At 51.5% G+C, this 13,542-nt stretch overlaps 1 protein-coding gene across 6 annotated transcripts in view; it reads right to left on the bottom strand.

Moving 5' to 3' along the window:
* Daam2 (dishevelled associated activator of morphogenesis 2) overlaps window positions 1-13,542 on the bottom strand; it is a 111,634-nt gene that overhangs the window by 71,079 nt on the left and 27,013 nt on the right. Inside the window, exon 1 of one of the 6 annotated variants that reach the window (XM_042266004.2) lies at window positions 8,264-8,370. The exons of the other annotated variants lie outside the window; for them this stretch is intronic. The gene's annotated coding sequence lies outside the window, so the exon portion shown is untranslated. Of the gene's footprint in view, window positions 1-8,263; window positions 8,371-13,542 lie in introns of those variants that run through there. 6 annotated transcript variants of the gene reach the window in all.

Here is a 13,542-nt window from a genome sequence, read left to right as displayed (position 1 = left end):
GACTACCCACATTGGTGAGCTCTGGGTTTGACTGGGAGCCCCTGCCTCGGTGAGTAAGGTGGAAGATTGGTAGAAGATGGTTCTAACATCAGCTTTGGGCCTCTGTATGCACTCACGCATACAAGTGAATCTGCACACATGGATACCTCCATACATGTACACTACACACCGACACACACACACACACACACACACACACACACACATACACACACACACGAATCTTCATCACATGGTGTATTTAACATGTGGTGGCTTTGGGGCAAGTGGGTTGACCCTCATATAATATATTATATTATATGAATATCTTGAAAAGGAAGAAAAGAACCCCTGTAGGCTCTGTCCCTTCTACTGTGTGAGGATATGGCCCTCACTCACTTCTCTGAAGGACACAGCAAGTAAGGTACCACATTGGAGAGAGACGCTCTCATGGGAATTACCCAGTTAGTGACTTTATCTTGAATTTAGACTGAAGAAGAATGAGAAACGGACTAGCTGCTCATAGATCACGCAGTCTGGGATGCTCTGTTAGAAAGGCCTAAACAGGCTGAGATGGATGAAGGATGCAATGTTAAACCAGATCCTCGACTTGTGGGAGCGAGCAGGTTGATGGGAGTCAGGAGGAACATGCTTTTTAAACTGTGCTAAGTGTCCCATCAGGGGTCAACATCTCTGGAGAATTAGAGCTGAAGGGTCACCTGATCTACCTGAAAGAAACAAGGGCTAGAGGGGACTTTGTAACCATGGGGACACTGTATGGAGTCTGAAGCGTGGCTGTGTATTCCTCAGGTGTGGATCTGTGGGTAGCTGGAAGGGCAAGGGTTAAGAACGCGCACAGCGAAGCATGCAGGACCTGGGCAGCCAGTGTGCAGAGGCTGAAAAGTCAGCATGGAGTTTCCTCTTCTGAGACTCTGAAGCAGGGTCTGGGATTTTTCTAGATTTCCCATTAAAAGAATTTATGTTCAGATAGAAAATGTCAAGGGGAGAACAGGTCAACTTCACATGGAGAGAGAAGAGCCCAGACGTTGGAACCTCAATGACCTTGCCACTGGCTCTGGAGCCCGGGAGCACTTCCACAGAGCCTGTGGTGGTGTGGACGAGCATGGCCCTCACAGACTCATGTTGACTACCTGGTACTCAATTGATGCAGCTGCTAGGATGGAGTAGATGTGGCCTTGCTGGAGGAGGGGCATCACTGGGAGTGGGCTCTGAGGTTTCAAAAGTCCTCACTGTTCCCAGTTAGCTCTCTCTCTCTCTCTCTCTCTCTCTCTCCCTCTCCCCCCTCTGTGTGTGTGTGTGTCTCTGTCTGTCTGTCTGTCTGTCTGTCTCTCTGTGTGTGTGTGTCTGTCTCTCTGTCTCTCTGTCTCTCTCTCCCTCTTCCTCTCCCCCCCCCTCTCTCTAACATGTGCTTGTGAATCTGATGTAAGGGCTCAGCTTCTTCTCCAGCACCATGCCTGCCTGCCTGTTGCCCTGCTCCTCACCATGATGGTCATGGACTCTAACCCTCTAAAATCATAAACCCCAAATAAAACGCTTTCTCTTATACGTTACTTTGGCTGTGGTGTTTTGTCACAACAACAGAAAAGCAGCTAAGATAGACCCCACACAGAGGGAGCAGAGGTGTGGGTGCTACTGTCTTCTCTAGCACCCACTGTCACTCTACAAACCCAGCCCCGAACAACTGACTCCAGAAAAGGCCGTCCCCTTTCCCGAGGGCCTCGCCTTCCCTCTTAGAATCCCATTCTCACCTTCTGTGTGGACTCTTCCTTTTTCTGACATGACCTCCCACCCTTACTGCTGAGAGCCCTGGGATGCCAAGAAAGAAGATGCCTGTCATTGTCTAGTCCACAAGGCAAGCAGGCAAAGCAGAAGCTCCACAGGTATATCACTTGTCCCAGGATCCTCAGCAAACTCTTGGCACACCCTCCACATCTCAGCGTCACACTCCTCTCCTGAGTGGCAACAGTCCTGAACAAGTTCTGGATGGTTCTTGGTTTCCTCTAGCTTCTTCTAGAGATGCGGCACGCACAGTGGAAACAATTGCAAAAATGCAATTCAAACAGAAAAATGAAAGCCAGGTGTGCCAGCTCCAAGCCATCCAGCACTTGGAAGCTGAGGCGGGAGAATGACTATGAGTTCCAGGCCAGCCTGGCTACAGTATCAGAGCATGTCTGAAAAGCCAAAATTTATGGACTGCGGATGTAGCTCAGTGGATAGGGTGCATGCCTAGCGTGCACTAAGTTTGAGGTTTGCTCCCCAGTACCACATAGACTGCACGTGGAGGCCTGTGCCTGCCATCGCAGCACTGGGAGATCAGAAAGGGACATCTTGGTTATATAGAGAGTTCCAGGCTAGCCTGGGCTACAGAGTGAGACTGTCTCCAAAACAAATTTTAAAATTCCCCTAATTCTTATTCAAGATTCACTAGAAAGTTTTCCTCGAGTGTCATGAACCCAGCTACAGCCCCAGGTAATGCTGCTGCCTCTCTCTTCAGAAGATATTCTCTTTCTCTTTTTCTTTTCCTTCCTTCCTTCCTTCCTTCCTTCCTTCCTTCCTTCCTTCCTTCCTTCCTTCCTTCCTTCCTTCCTTCCTTTCTTCCTTTCTTTCTTTCTTTTTGAGACAGGGTTTCTCTGGGTAGCTTTGCGCCTTTCCTGGAACTCACTCTGTAGCCCAGGCTGGCCTCGAACTCACAGATCCACCTGCCTCTGCCTCCTGAGTACTGGGATTAAAGGCGTGCGCCAGCACTGGCTGGCTTAGAAGACATTCTCTAGTAGCCCAGAACTAATCACAACTTCTGATCTTTGTCTCAAATTTCCTTTTTGAGGCTAAGAGTCCACATGCCTTCCCCAGCAGGTGTGAGAGCAGGTGGTAGGGAAGGTGTGGGCGCTGAGTGCCCAGCTCAGCTCAGGAAAGTGCCCTCCAGACACAGCTTGGTTCCTTCTACCACAGCATACTGAACTCTTTAATCATGAACTATGGCCCTGATGGGAGAGCGATATCCCTGCGCAGGGCTCCCCTTCCACAAGGGCAGGTCAGTAACCTGGGACTCCAAAGCCACCGGAGGTCATCTTTCTCCACTGTGCTCTAGCTGCAGGTGGTGAGGACAACCAGGCTTGGGGACAGTTCTTGTCCCTCCCTGTTATCCTCCAAGTAGCCTACTGCCACCAGCATCAAGTCCAGATGCATCCTGGATGTGGCAGGAAGGGCCAAAGCTGAGCTCTGGACTCTGCCTGGCACCTCTTCCCAACACTGTGAGTTTCTGGAACCTTCTCTGAGAGGGTATCTGCAGGCCCCCTCTGCCTCACTCATGCCCGCTGTCAGCTCGCTCGCCCTCCTGCAGGTGCTGGCCATCTTCTCCTGCACGTGGCCGTGGCCAGGGGATCCTTCATCTCCATCTGCAGCACTGTCTGGGTCAGAAATCAGGGTTTGTTTTCTTAATTAACTGAAAACACTAACACAGGAGTCCCGGAGCTGGCAGGGGCCTGGCCTTCAGTAGCTGCTAGAAAAAAAATGTTACTTTGAAATCTGGATCATCCGGGCCCCCAAAAGGGATGTCAAAACAAACAGGGACACTTGATCTCAGGGTGCAGGGGCTGGCGCCAGCTCAGGTTACAAAAGCAGAGGTGGATTTGCCCACAGTGTCAACAGGTGATGAGATCCTGGGCACAGCTGGACCCACAAAGGCTCCCTTCTGCTGCATGGGCTCTCCGGGAGGAGGAGAGGTTGCCAGGGCTTACTCTAACATGTTCTGGGCGGGTATGGAGCTGGGAGGAGAGGGGCAGCAGAGAAGACAAGTTCCATTGACGCTCAGCCTTGGAATAAAGTTAGGGATAACTCACGAGGATGGATGCAGCATAATCGAGCTGCTGGAGAGTCACACGAAATTAGCAGGCCCAGGAAAGCGGAGATGCCGTGTGCTGGTGGGGACTAAGAAGAGGAAGGTCAGGCAGGATGTGAAGAAGACATGCCTGACCTGACGAAGGGATCAAAGTCAAAAGTGGGTGCTGGGTAGGACAGAGGTGAAGGGTGGGAGTTCCAGGCCAAGGCTAGGAGGCAAGAAAGGCAGGCGAGTCTTCAAGATGGGTGGGTGGGAGGCTGGGGGTGCAGTCTAGCTGGTAGACTGCTTGCCTAGCAGGAGAGAAGACTGGTGTTTGGTCTCCAGCACGGACAAAACCAGAGTGTGGTGGCGGCACCCTTGTAATCCCACTACTTGGGAGTAGAGGCAAGAGGATCTGGAGTTCAGGGTCATTCTTGGCTACATAGCAAGGATGAGTCCTGCCTGGACTGCATGAGATCCTGGATAGCAAAGAAAAAGAGAAGGGAAAAGAGGGCGGAGAGAGGGAAGGAAGGGCTGAGGGGAGGGAAGAAGGGAGGAGGGGAGAGGAAGAAAGGGGAGAGGAAGTGAAGGGAAAGGAGGGGAGGGGAGGGGAAGGGAGAGGAAGGAAAGGGGAGGGGAGAGGAGGGGAAGAGAAGGGAAAGGAGGGGAGGAAAGGGGAGGAGAGGGGAGGAGAGGGGAGGGAAAGGAGGGGAGGGGAGGGAAAGGAGGGGAGGGGAGGGAAAGGAGGGGAGGGGAAGAGAAGGGAAAGGAGGGGGAGAAAGGGGAGGGGAGGGGAGGGGAAGGGAGAGGAGGGGAGGAGTGGAGGAGGGGAAAGACAAGCAGGAGCCTGTGGCTAGGGATCCCAGTTCATGGAGGCCCAAGCAGATGTGCCATGGGGAACTAACCATGGGCTTCTTGGGGCTGATTCCATCCAGGCCAGGGGCTAGCCTGCTGTGGCCTGTAAGCCAAATCTGGCCCTGGCTGCCTTTGCAAGCCCAGTTTCACCAGAGCTTTGCCACACAGATCTATTTACAGACTCTGTGGCTTCTTCAGCGCCAAGAGCAGACAGAGTGGGGAGACACGAAGCTTGGGCCCCTCAAAGCCGAACCTTTGATTCTCAGAATCTTTGCAGGAGACACTGGCAGATCCCCGGTGTGGGGATGGACAAGAGAACCCAGCTCAGCTGGGTATGGAAATCGGCGTGTGCAGACAAAGTAGAACACATGAGAAGGGGACATGGCCACAAGCCTCTCTCCACGGCTAAGGAATGGATAAGGAAGAGCAGCGGTGAATTCTGAACTTCCTGCCTCCTGGGCAGGCAAAGTCTCCCGCCCAAAGAGGGTTCTGTGTGCCCAGCCCCACTCAAGGTCCAGGAACCAGGCCAACCCTAGAGGCACATTTGTCACAGCTGTGGCTGCCTACTGTGAGGTTGGCACCATGGGTCCCGGAAGAGGCTGGGATTTGTGGAAGCTGGGAGGATGCTGCTCTCTGAGAAGATGCCAGTGTTCCAGGAGGCCTGCAGTCCCCTTCCGAACCTCAACATACTGTCCCTTCTGCAAAGGCCCACCCAGGAAGGTACAAAGATTTGTGCAGGTCGGAGGAGCAGTGTTCAAAGCATGACACCTTGCTCCAAATTCAAGGTCACCTCTCCTAATCTGCTTGTTTCTGAGTCTCTGGCCTCAGGCCATCCCAAGCCTGAGAGCAGGAGGTCACAGGCTTCAGACCTTGTTCTTCTCAGCCTAGTCCCTTCTGCTCAGAGGAGGGGGAATACTGTACAACATCCCTCATGGCTGAGTCTTTCAGAGTCCTCTTTGGTCCTTTGGGCTCCCATTCAGACTCTCATGTAAGACACAAAGCTTCCAGACGTTAAACACTTCATTTTGAAAGACCACACATTGCCGACTTGAACACTGGGATAAAAAATAATTCTGGTGCCAGTAGTAGGCTATAAGGCAGCCAGCGGCTGATACAGAACTTTTAGATAATTATTAAAATGAAAACACAATGTAGCAATTTGTCAAGGGAGAAAACATTCTCCCCCAGTCTTCTCAGACCTTGAGAAGAACATTCTCACACTCCCAGAAGGCTCTCTGAGCCTATGGCAGAAGACTGGGTGCCAGTCAACATGCAGCCTATGCAGTGAAGTGGCCCTGAGCCCTTGCCAGCCTTGGTCCCAGCTGTGCCTTTGGGGGCTGCCACATGGCTGACACACGAAGGCTATCAGTTCAACTTAGTTAAAGAAAGGAATGGGATGAGTGGGTGAGGGGGATGGGTAGATGAGGGAATGGATGGGTGAGGGAATGGATGGGTGAGGGGAGGGATGGGTGAGGGGAGGGATGGGTGAGGGAATGGATGGGTGAGGGGAGGGATGGGTGAGGGAATGGATGGGTGAGGGAAGGGATGGGAGAGGGAATGGGTGGGTGAGGGAAGGGGTGGGCGAGGGAATGGGTGGGTGAGGGGATGGATGGGTGAGGGAAGGGATGAGCGAGGGAATGGATGGGTGAGGGAAGGGATGGATGAGGGAATGGATGGGTGAGGGGAGGGATGGGTGAGGGAATGGATGGGTGAGGGGAGGGATGGGCGAGGGAATGGGTGGGTGAGGGGAGGGATGGGTGAGAGGATGGATGGATGAGGGAATGGATGGGTGAGGGGAGGGATGGGTGAGGGAATGGGTGGGCAAAGGAAGGGATGGGTGAGGCAATGGATGGGTGAGGGAATGGATGGGTGAGGGAAGGATGGGCGAGGGAGAGATGAATGAGGGAATGGATAGATGAGGAAATGGATGGATGAAGACATCCAAGTCTCATTTGTGAGTTTCCAACTCTGAGGGTGCATGATATTCAACCTCTGAGCTTCGGTTTCTGTAAAATCCACAAAACTGTTCATGACTCAGGTGATTTCTTTGGGTAGGGGCTGGAGGATAACCTGGTTGGTAAAGCACTCACTTGTCATCAACTCGTGTGATCCCCAGAACCCTCACCGAAAAGGTCAGTGCAGAAGGTTCTTACAATCCCAGGGCCAGAGAACCTCTGGAGACAGAGGACCCCTGAGATTTGGTCATCAGTCAATCTTTCGTACTCAGCAAGCCCCAGGCCAGAGAGACACCGTATCTCAATAAATAATGTAGATGGAGCCTGAGAAACATCTGGGGTTGTCCTCTGGTCTCCACATGCATGTATGCACATGTGCACCTGAACACAGATGCACACACACACACACACACACACACACACACACACACACGCACGCACGCACGCACGCACGCACGCACGCACGCACGCCCACAAGCACACAAATTCCTATAGCATTCAATGAGCAGATAAGGCTTTGCCACAGTGTCCGGTGCCTTCGAAGCACACAGTGAATGGTACTGGTCATTATGACTCTGCAGGGATGGACTCTGAGGATGGCCTTCTCCCCCACCACACACACACACACACACACACACACACACACACACACACACACACACACACACACACACAGAGCTCCCCAGATCTTCACAGCCTCTAGATTGTTTCCTGGCACCTTCTGTTTCAGCCAATCCCCGGTTCAGACCCTGACCCAAAGAATTTAGAATCCAGTGAAGGGTTTCCCTGAAGGAGAAGCCCTGGCCTTGGAGGACCAGAAGCTGCTGCTGTGTTCAGCCTTGTCCCCTGGTGGCCCCAGGCTTCCACGTGCATGCACGCACAGGTGTGCCTAGGCTTTTGAGGTCAGCTGCACCTGTGCTCCTGCCCCAGGACATGGGGTTGGAGGACCATTTCCCCTGCTCTGTGGGATGCTGACGCAGTCCCATCCTCCCAGCATGGACCTGGACCTTTTGTCCATGTGTTCTCATGCCAGCTCTGGCGACCTGGGCCTCCCCTCGAGGCCATGTTCCCAGGCTTCAGCACTAACAGACTGCCCATTCTTCCCTGCCCTTGGCAGACTTGCCACCTCCCACTATAGCAATGCCTGCTGCGGCTCATGGGCAGCTTTCCCCACTCCAAGGGAACAACATGGACTTTGGGAGCAAGCCTGCTCTGTCCCCTTGCCCAGGAGGAAGAGGACTTGGTCTGAATCCCCTGCTGAGATGGACCCACAAGGTTATGCACTTCTCTCAGGGGCTGCAGATGACATCCCTTTGGGTGTTTCCACAGACATCCTGAGGCCCTTCCTGGCCACACTTTGTGTTGAAGGAGGAAGGCTGTCCTCTGTCCCTCCTCATCCCCAATCCTCAGATGCGATTCTAGCTTTATCCAGAGGGCAGCCTTCAGCTTCCTGCCTCAAGAATGACAACAACCCTGAGGAGTGTTGAGGGGTACCCCACAGGCAAGGGAATCCCAGCCCCCACCTTTCTCCTTCTCACACCTGCCCATCAAGGAACACTACAACTTAGCTCCAGACCTGTACTCTAAAACTCCACAGACTGAGGAACAGGAGGTAACAAACTTCATTCACACTCACCAAACGCATCCAGCGATTCTCCAACTTTCTTTTCCCAGCTCCTGATCTCAATCCTCACCAATGAGCCTCTTCTGGCCCGAAGCCAGAGCCCAACTACTGAGGAACTCCAGGGAGGGAAGGCCTGTGGGCACAGGCCCCTGGGGGTGCGCACACCATTGGAAATGACCATTTCCTCTAGAGGTTCTGGACTCAATTTGAGGCCTGGAGGGTCCCGGTTGCTGCCCAGAAGTACCCAGCAGGAGAGGCAGGGCTGCCTGTCAGAGTCCCAGAGTGCATAGGATACAACTGCCTTTCTTAAAGAGACAGTCTTCCTCAGACAGTCTGTGTGGGCAAGGCACAAGGAAGGAAAGGAGGGAGGGAGGGAGGGAGGGAGGAAGGGAGGGAGAAGAGGGAGAAAGGGAGGGAGGGAAGGAAGGAGGGAGAGGGAGGGAGGGAGGGAGGGAGGGAGGGAGGGAGGGGGGAGAGAAATAAAAGGGAAGGAACCCCAAGGAAGAGAGGGGTGAAGGAGGGAGGAAGAAAAGAGGAGGGAAGGAGGGGAAGATCGAGGAAGAGGAGACAACATTCTCTAGGGGAAGGTGCTGGGGGAAGCGCCAGCACCCACTGAGCAGGAGCCTGGCCCTGGGGTGACCAGCTTCTCCCCCCTGCAGTCACAGGCAGCATGAGGAGGAAGGTCTCCTTGTCAGGGCAGCTTTAGTGCAGGGCTGGAGCCACCCAGAGGGCGGCGTGATACCCCAGAACTAGTGCAGCTCACTGTGCAGCGTCTAAGGAAGTGAGGAAGGAGCTGAAGGTCACTCCAGACCCTGGGGCTGGGGCTCCCACTTCACAGACTCGGAAGCCAGGGCCTGGGAGAGTGAACTGCTGTGTCCTGGATAACGTGGCACAGTCCACATTAATTTGTTCGGGATCAGCCTCAGCCTTCTTGGAAGAGCCCAAGGCAGCCTCTGGAGTCCATCTTTAGACAGCAGGATTGGTTCAAGCCTCAGCACAGCTGACCTTCAACATAAAGGCCTGCTTTCCAATGCCCACTGGAAGAAAACATCCCCAACCTTCTGTACACATATCCACCTTGTATGGGAAGTAGAACTGGCTTTATTTTGTTTTAGGTTCCCCCCCCCCCCCTTATTCATAACATTCTGTATTATCTACATTCAATAAGGGGCAGTTATTCTTTATAAAGACAAAAAAAAAAAAACCCACAAGGTTTCACTTCATCTCTCCCATACAAATATCTCAAACAACCCTGAGATTAGACAGAGGAGATAAAGCAGTCAGCATGCAAATCCTAAGAGAAAGGAAAGTGCCAGATCAGCAGGATCTCCCCCACACCCTACATAGGTGTAAGTGAGTGCATTTCCCACACAGGCCAGAAGAGGGTACCTGATCCCCCAGAACTAGAGTTCTAGGTGTCTATGAGCTGGATGCTGTAAACCAAATGTAGGTCCTCTGCAAGAACAGCAAACACTCTTAACCCAAGGCGACATATCTCTCAACCCCTAGAGGCAGGTTTTAAATAAATTTAAAACAAGTGATTTTCTTTCAGACAAAATAGAAATAAAAAGCTTTTATTTAAAAAATTAAACTTACTCATTTCTGTATGTTATTTGAGGCCCTTCACAATTTGATCAACACCTCATGCGCAGCTGCCCATGCTCCCCGTTTGCCCTTCACACCCACCCTGCAACCCGATCAGAGGAGCAGAGAAGTCCACGACTGGGGTTACCCAGTCCTCTTCCTTAAAGGACCTGGGTAACTTTCAGAACCAGGCTGCATCATCCTTCCCGTGATAGCTTCCTGCCTGCCACAGGAACCAGCTGCTCCCTTCTCTGATCTCCAGGGTTTGCCCTGTCCTGTGGGCTGAATGTCCGTGGCTCCCTAGGATTCAGCTTAGTTCACAATGTGATGTAACTCAGAGGCAAGGCCTTTGGAGGTAGTTAGGTCTCAAAGGTAGAGTGTCACAAATGAACTTAATGTCCCTATAAAAGAGATCTCAGAGAGCTACTGCACCCCTTACACCACATAAGGGCACAGTATGAAGATAGCTGCCCATGAACTGGGAGGCCAGCCCTTACCAGATATCACATCTGCAGGTCCCTCCTCTTGCACTTCCCGTTTCCAGAAAGTGAAAATGCATGTTTGTTAGGGTCACCACCCAGGCAATTTATTAGAGCGACTTGAACTGATGAGGACACCATCTAGAGTTTGCTGTTAAGTCTGACATCACTCTAGAGTCTAATTAATTTCATGCCCCTACAGTCTTCTATTCCAGACACCTAGCACCAGGCATTTTTTGGCATAAGGCAAACATGATGGTAATAATAATAATAATAATAATAATAATAATAATAATAATATAATATTGTTTGAGTGTGTTGTGTTTGTGTGTGTGTGTGTGTGTGTGTGTGTGCGTGTGTGTGCATGTGTGTTTTCAGTACTTGCTCATATAGCTTCTATTTTGGACTTTCTAATAGGCAGCCTAGGTGGGCAATGGAATGATCAGATATAAGTGCAGGGTGGACAGTGTTTGAGGTTCCTGCAACTCTGCTCTTTGGTTTAGCTTCAAAGACCTGGCCAGGCTCTCTGCCTTGTTTTCAGCTAGACCAGGCTGTTCTGATCCCTGGCCCCTGTGCTCTGCATGCCTCCCCAGCTCAGCCCTCAGCTCCTCTCCAGCCAGGCAGGAGAGCATCAGGCTCAGTGATGCTTTCCAGCTGGTACGCAGCTCACAGTCTCTTTGCTAGTGCCTGCTGCAGGGCCCAGGATGATCCTTCAAGCTTCCTGGAGGAAAACTCTGTCACCAGACTTAGGCTGGACCCAACCAGGCAGTCATGCACAGCATTGTCACTGTGAGAGGGTACAGATCAAAGACACACAAAATGCTAGAGCCAGAAAAAACTCCCATGATGCACTGCATCAGCCACACTCCAGCAAGCCTGGAAAACAAGAGCGCAGACTGGGAAGGGACTTGTCAGAAACTCAGAGTGAGATGGTGGCAAAGTGACAGCTGCCCCCTGAATCTGAGAAGAGACAATTGCGTGGGATGACACCATAAGGGAGTCACAGAACTCCACGCATTTGCAGGACATTCTTCAGTGGCAGAAATGATACAATTTCCAAATGCAGCATCAAATGGAGAGAATGTGGAATAAAATAAAGAGCAAAGTCAGGGCTAGGGATACAGACTAGTAAGTAAAGTGTTTGCCCCACAAGCATTAGGACCTGAGTTCAAATCCCCAGGACCCACATTTAAGCCCACAAGGCAGCTGTGCCTGTAATCCCAGTGCTGAGGAGGCAGAGACAGGAGGATTCCCTAGAGCTCTCTGGCTGGTTAGTCTAGCTGAATGGCTGAGCTCCAGGTTCAATGCAAGACTCTGTCTCACAAAAATAAGTGGGAGAACAATTGAGGAAGGCACCTGACATTAATCCCTGGCCCCCACCGGCATGTGAAATGTGTGTGCACACATTTGCATACACATGTGCAAATACACAGAACAAATAGAAAACAGAGGAAGGTTCCAACAGCAATATTTGTGTTTAGTCCCTCAGGAGGCCAGGCCACATCCTCACACATTCCTTTACATGACTCTCCCTAAGAGGTGGGCACATGGGATCTGAGTCCATGCCGATTTCCACGCTGGCTTAGCAGAAAGTGCTGAAATGGGAATACCACGGAAGGCCGCAGTGGACGCTTCCTTTCATCCCCAGATAAAATTATTCACAGTTGTTTGTGCTGGTTATTGGTGCTTAGTCAGATACCCTTGGTCCAGGCACGTAGCTGATGGAACTTCCTGACTATTTGTATCTGAGTCCAGACATATCACTAACCCTGCCCCATAAACTGAGTAAAAATTGGAAATTGTGATGGTTAATGTTGTGTGTCAGTCTGGTTATACATGGGGCCAGATCCGGGTCAAACACCAGTCCAGATGTTGCTGAGGGGACTTTTACATAGGATTAGCATTCTAGTCTGCAGACTTGGAATAAAGCAGGTTACCCTCCATGGTGCCTGTAGATCTTTCTGAGTAGCGAAAAGACTTGGGCAAGGAGAAGGAGAGACGGCTCAGGTTTGGAGTGCACGCTGTTCGTTCAGAGGACCTGAGTTTGGTTCCCAGCACCCAGGTCAGGCAGCTCACAACCACTCCAGGTCCAGGCTATCCAATGCCTTCCTTTAGCTTCCACAGACAATTTTACACACACACACACACACACACACACACACACACACACACACACACACACACTATTTTAAAACAAATACAAATTTTTAGAAGACTTAGAGGGAAAAGGCTAAGGTCTACATCCAAACTACCTTCATACATGAGCTTCAACATGGGCCCAGCTATGGGTTTCTAGTCTGCTGCCATTGTGTAGGCTGATTCCATTAAGTAAATCTAGGCAGATGGGTCAACAGCAGATTCTATTGCTCCCACTCTTCAGGAGAAGCCTGACTAACACAACAGTCCTCAGAGACATAGAGATTTTTTAATTGAAATGAAAATGAAAAGTGTCTGTTCACTTTTCTCTCCTGGGCACTTAGCACCAAACATACTTGTAGATCAGGGCAGCATATTATACATCTGTGATCTTACAGTACCTGGTCACACATCACAGCAGGTATCCTGACAGGGAGTCAGAAGTGTCAAAAGATATAGGGTGTCTGCTGTCTCTGGGTCACTCCTGACTTCCAAGAGCAGCCTCCATGTTGGGTGGAGGTACTCCCACGGCCTCCGTGTTGGGTGGATGTACTCCCATGGCCTCCGTGTTGGGTGGATGTACTCCCACGGCCTCCGTGTTGGGTGGATGTACTCCCACGGCCTCCGTGTTGGGTGGATGTACTCCCACAGCCTCCGTGTTGGGTGGATGTACTCCCACGGCTTCCGTGTTGGGTGGATGTACTTTTCACAAGACTCCACACTCAAGCCCTCTGCAGACAGTCGGCACTGTGTCCAGGGAACATAGCATTTGAGAACCTTGTACCTCTGCCCTTTAGAGGTTGGGTTTGCCCAAATGGTCTTGAAGGGCTAGCCAGGCTTCCCTGGTCTCCATTTATAGGTAGGTCAGGCCAGGCTGTCATTTCCTTGGGCACATCCATTATCCACTTAAAGGGACTCCTGTTTAAGCAACCTTGGTTCCTAAGTGGGTAACCTGACCAGAGCCCTGTTGTCGATCCACAGAAGACACGTAGTAGGAGTGAGAAATAGATGTCTGTTCCTTAGAGTCAATGGGATGTGGGGATAGTGTGCTACCAAGCACAACCAACCTTACACTGACTGGCAGGCTGGTTG

This window comes from Peromyscus maniculatus, chromosome 21 (genome assembly GCF_049852395.1).
Source record: "Peromyscus maniculatus bairdii isolate BWxNUB_F1_BW_parent chromosome 21, HU_Pman_BW_mat_3.1, whole genome shotgun sequence".
In the NCBI taxonomy this organism is placed as follows: domain Eukaryota; kingdom Metazoa; phylum Chordata; class Mammalia; order Rodentia; family Cricetidae; genus Peromyscus; species Peromyscus maniculatus.
This window is presented reverse-complemented; position numbering and strand designations above follow the sequence as displayed.